The following is a 12,863-nucleotide window of genomic DNA, read 5'->3' on the forward strand; positions in this document are numbered from 1 at the left end:
GAACTGTACAAATTTGTATAACTTGATGAAAGTATGGTTGAAAATTGAATTAATCTGTTTAGTTTGTATTGTATATGTTTGTATAATTTGCCTGATGAATTGCATATGCTTTAAATTGAATAGTAATCTGTACAGCTCTATTTATGAATTGTTTATATTTGTAATTTGAAGTAATTTGCATGATATGTATTATCAATTTCTGTATATCTCAACTGAATGAATTGTTTATGCCTTAAATTGAATTAACTTACTTGTTTTGTATTATACATATAGCTCAGCTATGAATAATCGTTTGCGTTTGTAAATTTAATAATCTGATTGGCTATGTACTCTATATTTTTAGTAGAGCCATCGATGTAGCTCAGTCGGCAGACTCGATAGCCTGCTGATCCGGAGCTGCGCTCGGGCTTGGGTTGGATCCCCCGTTTGGTCTCATTGAATGGTTTCTTCCGAATTTTCCCCAGCCGTAAAACTGAAGCCGGATGGTCTATGGCGAGTCCTCGGCCTCACTTCATTTCACTCCCTTTGGTCTGATTACCCTGGTTGGGTTTTTTCCGAGGTTTTTCCTAACCATAAGGCAAATGCCAGGTAATCGTTTGGCGAATCCTCGGGCTTCACCTCATCTCACTACATCTCGCCAAAATATTGTAAAAAAAAATGTAGAAAATTACAAAATTTTAAAACTGTAAAAAATGTAAAATATTGTAGAAATTGTAAAAATTTGTAAAATTTGTAATTGTAATATTGTAAAATTTTGACTTGTTCCACATTTTAAAGCTTCATTGCTAATGTAAGATCTATGGAATATAATAAATGAAATGAAAAAATGAAAAATTAGACACAAATTTGCTTTGGTTTGGAAAATGAGGCAAATTGCGTTCTTGCATTTGTTATGTCCACAAATTAAGTTTAATTTGATTGAACAAATCAATAATCAAGGAGTTTTACCTTGAAAGGAAATATTTAGATAATTTAAAAGATTTGTCACATCTTTCAAGAAAGCCAAATCTACAAGCCAAGAAGGTTCGATCAGCTGTGGAAAAGCTCGTGCTAGCGCGCTGTTACGTCATCCCAGCGTAATGCACTCGCCCTGCCCTAGCTCCACGTATATGCACTGAGTGCAGGTGCCCTCTGTGAGCACGACTGGTCTGTACGAGCGAACACAAATTATGACGCAGTAGCAAGAGACATGTAAATTCGATTCCTAAGTGCAACTCGACCAAATCCCTCGGAATTAGAAGATTGTGTGCAAGATCGAACCAGATTATGGAACCCTGATCCGTCAATCCCGGTGGATACAGTGTAATCGCGAAATTGAATGCGTTTCTCAGGCCACTGACTTGGGGTTAACTTATCTGGCAACAGTCATAACGGCCACCTGATGCTGAATCACCGTCACTCTCACGTGATGTCACCGTGATGAGGTTTGCGTTGTGATATGGCTGATTAAAATTTTGTCATTTATTTGTAACCACTGCAAACATTTAGATTTTAGGCCAACATTTTGTTAAAACCATAAAAAAGCAAGCAAATATTTCGCTTTAATAAATATAAAAAGTAATTGAATTGCGTACAGTATTTCTTATATTATTTGTTTGTATAAAATGTGAACTTTCTTTAATTATTGAGAGTAAATTTTAGTAATAATTATTCTAGTAAATAACAATCAAAAATAGTTATCAAAATACCTTTATTACACACATTACAAAATATAGCCACAGTCACATAAGAATCGTTCATTTATTAAAACTCTGGTTGTGGCTGCGCTGCAGAAACTTCCCACTCTCATTGATAAGAGCTATGAATTATACTGATATGCATTTCAAAAAATGTTTTCTGCTACAAGAGAAAAAATTACTGATTCTAGTTAACTGAAGTGTTCTCAATCCGAACCTGTATTCATATTTTCTGTATCACGTCAGGTTTTTCTGTAATGTTGAAAAGAGAAATGCAAAAACGTCAAAATTGGCAAAGTTCGTGATTTTTTTTAGGTAAATTTAATATGATAATCTAACTTATATGACTACTTTTAGGTATTGGATGTCATTGAATCCGAGCCTGTATTTAGATTTTCTCCATCGATCCAGTTTTTTCTGTAAATTTTTTAAATAGAACGAAAAACTTAAAAAATTTACACAAGAATTTCAAAAAAGTCAAATTAGGTATATTATTAAAAAAAACATTTCAACGCCGTAATATAACATTCTAGAGTATAATAGTACATTATGCAACGAGCCTATAATGATAGTAATTAAGACGCGAGGATGTTTATGAAACGAGCGCAAGCGAGTTTTCATACGAGCGTCTTAATTACCATTATAGGCAAGTTTCATACGACTTTTTATGCTCGACCATATTTCTAACTTGAAATTATTCATAAGTATTCATGTTATTGTTATGTGAGTGCAATAGCCTACCTTATAAATTGTGAGATGTGCGCAGACGCGAAAGTATTGATTTTTTTCCAGGAAACGAATGTCGACGATCTTGATATAATCTAGAGAGTAAGATAAACATTAATCTTGATATAACCTTGAAATTGAATTCGACATTGAAAAATGAGATGACAAATTGAATTTATTTGAATATTATTTACAATTAACGCTAATTATTAAAGTAACAGAACATAACCTTCTGCGACAGTATTGGATTTCCAGCCTCCGTGACGTTTCGCTAGTTGTCTTTCGATTGCATATCCGAGAATAATCGAAAACCTGAACTTTAATGAATAGGCGTACTTTAATGACATGCATTAAATGGCTGCTACCAGGTGTATAATTACTACATTTCGGCATGGTCGAGCATAAAATTAATTATTAAACCTTGGATTATGAACAAAAAATTTTTATTAATAATTATTAATAAAACTTATTTTTATGTAATAAATATAATACTATATTTTATTATATTAATATTACATATTATATTATATTTCGTTCTTCCTCTTCCAAAAGTCAAAGTTCCCACCGACCCGAACGACTATAGACCAATCAGTATCCTGCCAGCCATATCAAAAGCACTGGAAAGAATCGTACACAGACAAATTACTAACTACATGAACGAACACAAACTATTCGACAAGTATCAGTCAGGTTTCAGAGCTGGACACAACACAAGCACTGTTCTACTTAAAGTGACAGAAGACATTCGTGAAGCAATCGACTCTAATAAAGTAACAATACTAACACTTCTTGACCTTAGCAAAGCTTTCAACTCTGTAAATTTCGACCTGCTCACCCATAAATTGAGAAATCTGCATTTGTCAGAGACTGCTGTGAGTTGGTTCGAATCCTACTTACGGGAAAGACAACAATGTGTTGTATCCGGGAATCGAAGCTCTTCCTGGTTTAACATAACATCAGGTATACCACAGGGTTCGGTACTCGGACCATTGTTGTTCACAATATATGTCAGTGATATTACATCTCATGTAAGGCATTGTAACTATCACTTGTATGCTGACGACCTTCAATGCTACATCTCTTCCCGCTTAGATCGAATAAATGACGCTATAGACAAATTGAACAAAGACATTGACTCGATTGTGACATGGACAAAGAAATTCCATCTTAATATCAATCCTGGAAAGACACAAGCAATCATATTAGGACACAAACGGCAAACCGACGCTGTAAAGCACCTCGACATTTCCCCCGTTAAAGTAAGTACAGTGCATATCCCTTTCAGTTCTTCGGTAAAAAATCTTGGCATTCACATGGATAATAATCTCAACTGGGACATGCAAATCACAGAAACCTGCAGAAAAGTATATTCTATTATTCATGTGCTAAAAAGGATAAATGTTCATCTTCCCTCTTGCTTAAAAAAGTCCCTTGTGCAGACCCTTGTATTTCCCTATTTTGACTATGCTGACATTTTACTGACTGACCTTTCCAGCGACAACAAAATGAAACTTCAATGTGCTCATAATTTGTGTGTACGTTTTGTAAGCAATGTTCGTAAATATGATCATATTACCCCATCCTGGAAGCAATAGGTTGGCTTAAACTAGATAAGAAAAGAAATTTACATTCACTTCTCTTTCTCTTCGAAATCTTGAACTCTTCTATTCCTTCGTACCTGTCGTCTCGCTTCACTTACCTTTCTTCCCACCACAATCTGAACACACGCTCTCGCCATGAAACAATACTAACAATACCATCCCATCGCACCTCCTCATACTCATCCTCTTTCACAATAGCCCTGCCAAGACTCTGGAATTCGTTACCTGCTAGCATCAGGGACTGTCGAAATAAAATTCAATTCAAACGCAAACTTACTAGGCACTTGGTCAGTAATTGAGACTCGTTCAGACATGGTTTCTTGTAAATAGTTCTTTTAATCTACCACAAAATATCTCAATATCCGGTAATTTCATCACTATAGAATTTTGTTATTGTAGGTTTAATTTGTAATTTAGTAAATACAAAAATATTCTTTGTTCTTAACTTCTATGATAAAATGTCTAGCTTTCATTAATCAGGTATTCTTGTCGTACTTTAATTTTTATTGTAATTGTAATTGTAAATTTAATATTAATTGTAATCTTATTGTTCATGTTATAGTTGTAATCCCCTGGTAGAGGGGCAGAGAAGGCCTGACGGCCTTATCTGTACCAGGTTAAATAAATAAATCTAATCTAATCTAATTAATTATTATAAATTATTGTCAAAATTACTTAAATACATTCAGATGTCTAAAATGTCGCTCGAAACGTTGTGCCGTTTTGGGATTCTGCTCCTTGGCGGTGCATTTCAAGAAGTAATTTTTTGCACCATTTAAGAGACTTTCTTTTCATAAAATAAACACACATTTAAGCATTATACCTACCAGTTTCAAGGAATGGCATACGAATAAATATAGAAATGAAGTGATTTTTTTTCAAGATTCCTAGCAATATTAAGTAAGAAAAATGTAATTTAGGGATAATTTGTTCATAATTTTAAATTTACGTTGTGTTACAACATTTTAGTGATTCCATTATGTCTAAATTACCAGCTTTAACGTAATAATATAATTTATCTAAGGATATACACTAATTTCAGTGTTTAGACATTTTCATGAATTTCAAAAAATAAAACGTTATTTTTAGAAAACTGGGCGTGATGAAAGGAAACTACATATGAGCTTTGTAACTACCCATAGTCGGGAATTGAAAAATATAAACAGTGGGATCGATACCCGGTCCCGGAACAATTTTTCCCTTGAAATTATGCAAGCCTTCTTCACAAGGAGCTTCTACCTGAAAGCCAGATTTGCATATGTTTCATTATGTTTATAATTTCTTTAATATAAATGGATGCATACCAGTGTTATCGGACGGAAAGTAGCCTATTACATTACACTCAATACTCAATAATGTTCAATAAAGCAATTTACATTAACTATGGAAGGCTGCAAGAATAGGCATATATTAACAGAAAATTGCCGCGTCTGTGGCTTAAAGTGCTAGCACGCAGGCTTTCTATTCAGGCGGCACGGGTTCGACCTCCGGCCAGTAGTGGTAGAATTATGAATAAGTGGTGCACAAATCTGACGTTACAGGGGGGTTTTATCGGGGAACTCCCGTTTCCTTCTACCCTTAAAGCAACACTCTCCACTTCCCTCTCATTTCCTCTATCATCTGTAATAATAAAAGAATGTTGCAGTGAAGTCTTGACTACGGGTTTCCAGTGCTGATACAGGAAGGGCTCCGAACTCCGGGCCCCTGGGGCTTATCAAGCTACTCATCTACCGATGGGACCTGGCTCTATCAGGGGCTCGGGCTGGATGTCCCATCTGTCAGCGTCGGATTCACGAATGCCATCCAGGCCACTTGTTGAAATTGACAGCCATTGCATATATAGAGTGATTCGCAAGGAGTTACCGCCACTTACAGACTTTATTTCTGAAGACATTCTGGGCAAAAACTGTCTTGTAAACATGTATCCTATTCTCAGTATTTTCAGAGTTACACTAATTTGAAGTTTAAAAAAATCAATTTTTTTCTTTAGTTTTAGGGATAAAAGAATGTTACAAATAGAGAATGTACTATTCAAAAGTATATTTTATTTAATTGCCTAGTATTCTGAAGCTAAAAATGTGTTGTTAATTCCTTAATTATTGCTTTGTACAGAGTTTTGTTTTCCAATTTTTAAGTAAAAACTACATTATTCTTACACATTTATCACAACAATTGTTACAGATCACATGACTGCTGGCAACTTGATTCTTTATAGTTCAACCACAGTTTAGTATATACAGTCACGAAGCTCAATACGTAATAAATATGCATCTATAGATAGTTGCTCACCACTAGGATCGCTACTATCTCCCCATTACAGACAATGCGAAATAGTGCCTGCACAGTCTATTGTTCCTAGCACCCTCAAAACTCAAGCTTCGTGACTGTATATACTAGACTGTGGTTAAACTTTGCATTCTAATGCACAGTCTTAAAGAGTTTACAAAAATGACGTGATTTGTAACAACTGTTGTAATAAATGCGTAAGATAATGCAATTTCGTAGTTAAAATTGAAAAAAAAAAAAATCTGTACGAAGCAACTATGTAATTTACAACACATTTTAACTTCAGAACACTAATCAATTAAATACATTACACTTCTGAATAATTCATGCCCTAATTGTAATATGATTTTACCCTTAAAACTAAAGAAAAAAAAGTATTTTTTAACAACTTCAAATTAGTGTAACTCTGAAAATATTGATTTTTTTATTTTAGTAGGTTATTTTACGATGCTTTATCAACAACTTAGGTTATTTAGCGTCTGAATGAGATGAAGGTGGTAATGCCGGTGAAATGAGTCCGGGGTTCAACACCGAAAGTTACCCAGCATTTGCTCATATTGGGTTGAGGGAAAGCTCCGGAAAAAACCTCAACCAGGTAACTTGCCCCGACCGGGAATCGAACCCAGGCCACCTGGTTTCGCGGATAGGCTCGCTAACCGTTACTCCACAGGTGTGGACAATATTGAGAATATGACCCATGTTTATATGACATTTTTTTGCTCAAAATGTCTTCGGGAATATAGTTCGTAAGTGTCGGTAACTTCTCGTGAATCACCCTGTATAGTGCGCACAATGGGCCAAGGTATGCCTAAATGTAAAGAGTTTAGCCCTCGAAAATCCAAGCCAAGAAAAAAATTGTGCTCTTCTCTCAGTTTATGTGTAGAAGTGTACGACGTTATGCAGTCTTCTTTTTTTATTTTCCTGAAAACTCTAATTTATAAATTTGGATTAAATTGAAACAACTGCAACAGGTCCCGCGTCGTAACCACGTGGTCTAATGCGGCATGCCTTCATGCTTAAGCCTTAAGATATAGGCTTCTCATCCACGATGCAACTTGAGAGTAAATTGCTTGCAATGTCAAGTTGCGCAACAAAATTTGGGTTGCTAAATATAAATAAGTCGTGCAACTTGAAAAATTGAATATGCCACTCGCATTTTGCGCAATTTGTAAGTTGGATGTAAATTGTAAATGGCATTGCGTATACAGCAAAAAGTACAGAATTACAACATTTAAAAGTGGCGTAAAATGTTTAGGTATTTTTGTTGCGCAGCTTCATATCATCAACGCACTTGGATAGGCCTACTACATGTACAGAGACATCATTTTATTTTTACTTCAATTTTTATTGTACCTGGGTTTTTGAATGTACTTCACTTCCATCCCTTCTACTAATGAAGCTCAACCGTCCTCCACACAGATCCAAGACCGCATATATAGTCATAGTAGCCTTACGGTCATAGTAAACAGTACGTTCCAAAAATATGTTCGCGTTTTCCAGTGACGAAAGAGCTTTCAATACTGAATCATTTTCGCACAGGTATTGTCGTCCATTTGCCTACGTCGTATCCAGGTTTCCCCCACCAGCTTTTATTCGCCAGCTAGTGGTTGGGTTGTCTTAGCTCTTTTCTGAGAACATTAATTTCTGTTAGGAACTAGATGTCTACGTAATATTATACAACTGTTTAAAATAACTTAAATAAAAGTGCCTCGTTAAGTAATTAACTGTCACGTGATTTCCCCCCTTTCTACGACCCTACGACATAACCACTTTGACGGACAGTAGATAGTATGTCTGAGTAATTTTATCTTTTCGGATCGGGCGGAAGTGAAGATTGAATTTACAGTGCGTAAGGTACTCTTTTATAGAGTAGGTACAGAAATATTTGAACATGAGTTACTAGTACGAAGGACGAAACGGGTAATTGGGACTAGGTACAATAATCTATAGTGCGATAATATGCACATTAGAACTGAAGCCTGTATCGAAATGAACGGCCACCATTTTAAAAAATGTGTTTAAATATCCGTATTACGATTATTTTTCAATTTAACTTCATTCTCTATATTGTACGCTAATAGGCAGTATAATATACACTGCATAATGAATACGCCCACATGGACAGCTCAGTTCGTGAGTAAAAACACTCATTGTTAATACTGTACTGTATTTTGATTAAACAAAAACCTAATGAATATTATCAAACTCAAAATCGTGATATTTCCTAGTTTACGTAAATGGATGAACTACTTTTCTTCCCTCCTATACCTAGTAAAGCGATTTGTTTGTACATTACGCCAGTATCATTGAACTCCAGTCTTGGAAGGGGATAGCAAACGGCGTTGATCCAAAGGTAGAGCCAGGTTAATATTAAAAATATTAGTAAAAATAAAATGATGTCCCTGTACGTTTGGTTATGATGCACTGAGAATCATTAGACAAATACGCCCGATTTTTTTAGGCGGTTTGTGACCACTGATGAAACCTGAATCCACAGCTACATACCAGAGACAAAACAGCAGTCGAATCAATGGAAGCACAGTGATTCTCCGCCTCCAAAATAAGAAAAAGCTAATCTATCGGCTGGAAAATTCGTGGCGTCCGTGTTCTGGAATTCTAAGAGGACAATCATGATTGACTACATAGAAAAGGGGAGAACAATAACCGGGAAACACTACTCAAATATTCTGCAGCTGGAAGGGAAAGTTCGCGAGAAGAGACCGGGCATTGCCAAGAAGAAAGTGTTGTTTCATCACGACAATGCACCTGCTTATACGTCTGCAATCGCGTTGCTAAACTACGAACTACGGTTCGAATTGTTGCCACATCCCCTGATCATCAGATCTCGCACCCTCAGACTTCTTTCTTTTCTCAAAGCTCAGAAATCACTTGACAGGGAGGAAATGTTCGTCAAATGAAGAGGTTATTGCAGCAGCAGAAATGTTTGGAGACCTCAAGGAATCTGTGTACAAGGAAAGTATAGCAGCATTGCAGCACCGGTGAATCATCTGTGTGAATCTCAAAGGGGATTATGTTGAGAAATATTGTTTCAGAATAATCCTAGTTTAATTTCTATGTGAGGTCACGGACGTCTCAAACAACCCTCCTATTTAAAGAACTAGCTGCTCATAATTTAAAATAATAATAATAATAATAATAATAATAATAATAATAATAATAATAATAATAATAATAATAATAATAATAATAAAGACTGTGCGACAATTCATAGAGGACCAAAGCCGATCAGCCGACTGCTGCCCCCCCCTCGCGCACATATGCTTCAGTAGAGGTGGACGATCATCCAACCTGTATGGGGTAACATGTGGTTAGCACGATGATTCCCAGCCGTTATAGACCGGTTAGCGCATAGCACAACCGGACTTCGGTTCTTACTGCACCCACTCAAATTCTTCACAATTCTGGTGGCCGTGCATTGGCCAAAATATTCATGAGAAACAATTTTCCCACATAAAGACTGGAAGTAACGAACATGATTATAACATAGTTAGGCCTACTCCAAAATTATCAACTTTATTTTACATAAATAACACGACGAAGTGTCATTTTGAATGACTTTTTCATGCTCTCTGCAAAAATGAAATCCGTTTTCGTCAAACACCCTCAGTTTTTATGTAATTCGTGAAGTGTGCCATAGGCTATTTAAATTTCGCTCGTAATCTTATACTGCAATCGATATAATCTATCGTAAAGTGATTGAACACGATCGGGTTAGAAGAGAATGACCTGCTAGAACAACAATGAATCCTGGGGAGAAAAATACCATTGGAGAATGTCTGGTGGAACGAGAGAAGTTCATCTTGCCACCTCTTTACACTAAATTAAAATTAAAATAATGAAACAGTTTGTGAAAGCATTGCATAAAGATTGTGATTGTTTTAAATACGTAAGTTCTAAATTTTCCTTTCTCTCTGAGGAAGAATATTTGTGGGACCCAACGTAAGAAGTTTGGTGAAAGATGAATACTTCGAAAATTTAATGACCCATGAAGAACGACTGGCTTGGACAGGATTTAAGAATGTGGTTGATAATATCTTGGGGATTAGGAAACACCCAGATTTCAAAAACATTGTAGAAAATATGTTGGTACTATGAAAAATTTAGAATGCAATATAAACATTAAAATCCATTTCCTTCACAGCCATCTTGACTTCATCCCTTATTTTCTTGTAGATTACAGCGAAGAAAACGGAGAAAGAGTTCACCAAGACATGAAAGAAATAGAAAAGCTTTATCAAAGTAGGTGGGATGAAGTAATTATGGCTGACTACTGTTGGTCTATGAAAAGAGGCAATGTGGAGCTGCAACATATAAGACAGAAACATCTCATGACAAAACTTCCAGATGAAGAGGAAGCAGTATTGAAAAATGAAGTGTCTACATGAGACTTGGAATGAGTTGAACCTAAGTTGTGAATATAAACAAGATAGTGCTGTTTGAGTTTGTTTAAGCTTACTGTATGGACATTTTCAAAGATTACTTGATTTATGTACTTAAATGTGTTAATATTGTATGAATGGAGCTATAAATATGGAATTCCTTCAAAACATTGTAAAATTTTTTTCATAGGTACGTGATAGGCAAAATCTTACTTCGGATCCTTCAACAGAAGCCAACAATTAAACAAAATCAACCTTCCATACTAAAAGCCTTGAACAAAAATTTAATTTCATAACCCTGTGTAATTAATTGTACCATTTAAGTAATTGTAGGCCTATTTAATTAATTTTACATAAATGTCTATGACGTTTTCCTTCGTTTATTGTATTCACTAGTATTATAGCATTATTTTCCTTAAGAAAGACAACCACAGAAGTAAAATTAATTCATGAAAAATCTGTTTGCAACACTATGCAGATGTTCAAAACTGACGTCAATTACAATGAGATACCGAATCGGTATTACCGATACTCTGCCAATGCCTTGAAGGTTAAGGCAAGGAACGAATTCTAACCACTTTGAAACTTGGGATAAACTATCTCGCGCAGAAACTTACCAAGCTATTTTATGTCATTCAAACCCCTTTTCGTTGCTCTATTTCGTAATGGTTTGATTTAGGTTAGTTTTGAAAATTAATTCGCGTGAGATACCGTTATGCTCTGTCTAAAACAAACCCCGCCGGTGCCTGGCTTATTGGGTTGTTGCCTTGCTCACTGTGACTCGTAAAGATTTGTCAGCACTCGACATCATGTCACTGGAAAAATGACGCAGAAGGGCTGTAATAAAGCACTTTTAGCATGACGCAGCTTACAGCGAGAGTTTCAAAATGGAGGTTGTCGTCTTCGATGTTCTTTCCGAAGCGAAATGAAAGATTTATAATTATTTAAGTAAACTAGAGGAATTATTAAAGTCCCGCGCCGTTACTTAGTGGTCTAAGTCGTAAGGCTTTAGACTAGCGTTACGATATGGGCACTGGTTCGAATCTTCACAGGGAAGAAATTTTTTCATGTAATTTTGGCCAGCGTATGGCACCGGTGCCCATCAGGCATCGTGATAAATAAGGCTAGGATTTTATGCCCTAAAATTGCCTAAATATGCAGTATAAATATAGCTGTGGTACGTAACAGAAGAGAACCATTCTTGCCCCTCTCTCGCTGTCTTTCACCTACTCTCTTCTCTTTTTAAAAGAGACAAAATATTTTTCTCTACTTCCACATTCAGTTACTTCAATTGAGATGCGTAGATGGCCTTTCTCTACCTCCGTGAAAACAATGCACAAATATTTGTCGTGACTCAAGACCATTTAGGGTCAAGTTCATTTGGAAAATTCCGTAAAACAGGGGAGGAAGGAAATATTAAAACTTTACCACAGGGAAATAAAAAAAAATATACAGTCAACTCTGGATATACTGAACTCGATTGTAGTGAACATTCGGCTATAGTGAACCTAAATCGTTGGTCCCGACCCACATACATTAAAAAGTACATCAATATTTCCGTTTACAGTGAACCCTCACTTCGGTTATAGTGAACCTAAAAACTAGAACTTCCAAGAAAATGTCGTACTTTTAAAATGACCAAAATGGTAATTTGCGAAAACCCTTTTTCATACACATTTCCAAGAAAATGTTTAGAACAAAATTTGAAATCTGCTACTCCTTAAGAGCATTGAAAAACAAAGAAAAGATTTGTTCGTTCAGCTTCCTGGACAGTGTGAAACATGTTAAAGAGAATAGTGTACAAAGGAAGGGTCAGTTTTGACTCCTTTAAAAGAGGTTATTAAAAGAATAGGAAGATGAAGACAGTGTTTTCTTTTGTAAAAGGGAGTAGAGTGATGACCAAAGGGTAAGTACAAGAAGGATTACAGCTGTTGTCAACCCTTCCTCCCGTATCTTTGTAAAAATGAACCCAAGGAAATTCCAAGGCCGAGTAGTCTACACAGTAAGCATACCTCTCTAATTAATGGAAGAGGGTGCGAAGTTGGTCAGCACATACTGCCTAAATGACTATAAAAAGTGAAAATTATTACTTCTATTGAAAGTGGTCTATCCCAAGAGGACATTAATACTGTATGTATAGCAATGGATATAGTGAACGAAATATGCTAGTCCGC

The sequence above is a fragment of the Periplaneta americana genome, chromosome 10 (assembly GCF_040183065.1).
Source record: "Periplaneta americana isolate PAMFEO1 chromosome 10, P.americana_PAMFEO1_priV1, whole genome shotgun sequence".
Taxonomy (NCBI): Eukaryota; Metazoa; Arthropoda; class Insecta; order Blattodea; family Blattidae; genus Periplaneta; species Periplaneta americana.